The sequence below is a fragment of the Dendrobates tinctorius genome, unplaced genomic scaffold (assembly GCF_039654945.1).
Source record: "Dendrobates tinctorius isolate UK_male_01 unplaced genomic scaffold, ASM3965494v1 ptg000063l, whole genome shotgun sequence".
NCBI classification, from domain to species: Eukaryota; Metazoa; Chordata; class Amphibia; order Anura; family Dendrobatidae; genus Dendrobates; species Dendrobates tinctorius.
In genome coordinates, this window is record NW_027361731.1 from 10,481,044 (window position 1) to 10,482,273 (window position 1,230).

A 1,230-nucleotide genomic window follows, 5' to 3' on the forward strand; every position below is an offset into this window, starting at 1 on the left:
TCGTACACACTCGGCTCCGCTCCGGACACCTTGTACACACACGGCTCCGCTCCGGACACCTCGTACACACACAGCTCCGTTACGTACACCTCGTGCACACACGGCTCCGCTCCGTACACCTCGTACACACAGCTCCGCTCCGGACACCTCGTACACACACGGCTCCGCTCGGTACACCTCGTACACACACAGCTCCACTCCGTACACCTCATACACACACGGCTCTGCTCCGGACACCTCGTACACACATGGCTCCGCTCCGTACACCTCATACACACACGGCTCCGCTCCGTACACCTCGTACACACGCCGCTCCGTACACCTCGTACACAGACGGCTCCGCTCCGTACACCTCGTACACACACAGCTCTGCTCCGTACACCTCATACACACACGACTCCGCTCTGTACACCTCGTACACACACGGCTCCGCTCCGTACACCTCGTACACACACAGCTCTGCTCCCTACACCTCATACACACACGGCTTCGCTCCGTACACCTCGTACACACACGGCTCCGCTCTGTACACCTCGTACACACACGGCTCCACTCCGTACACCTCGTACACACACGGCTCCGCTCCGTACACCTCGTACACACACGGCTCCGCTCCGTACACCTCGTACACACACGGCTCCGCTCCGTACACCTCGTACACAGACGGCTCCGCTCCGTACACCTCGTACACACGCAGCTCTGCTCCGTACACCTCATACACACACGGCTCCGCTCCGTACACCTCGTACACACACGGCTCCGCTCCGTACACCTCGTACACACGTGACTCCGCTCCGTACACCTTGTACACACACAGCTCCTCTCCGTACACCTTGTACATACGTTGCTCTGCTCCGTACACCTCATACACACGCTGCTCCGCTCCGTACACCTCATACACACGGCTCTGCTCCGTACACCTCGTACACACGCGGCTCCGCTCCGTACACCTCGTACACACGCGGCTCCGCTCCGTACACCTCGTACACACGTGACTCCGCTCCGTACACCTTGTACACAGACAGCTCCTCTCCGTACACCTTGTACATACGTTGCTCTGCTCCGTACACCTCATACACACGCTGCTCCGCTCCGTACACCTCATACACACGGCTCTGCTCCGTACACCTCGTACACACGGCTCCGCTCCGTACACCTCGTACACACACGGCTCCGCTCCTTCCACACTGTAAACCCCTCCTGACCCCACACATAAACTTCCCCTCATCC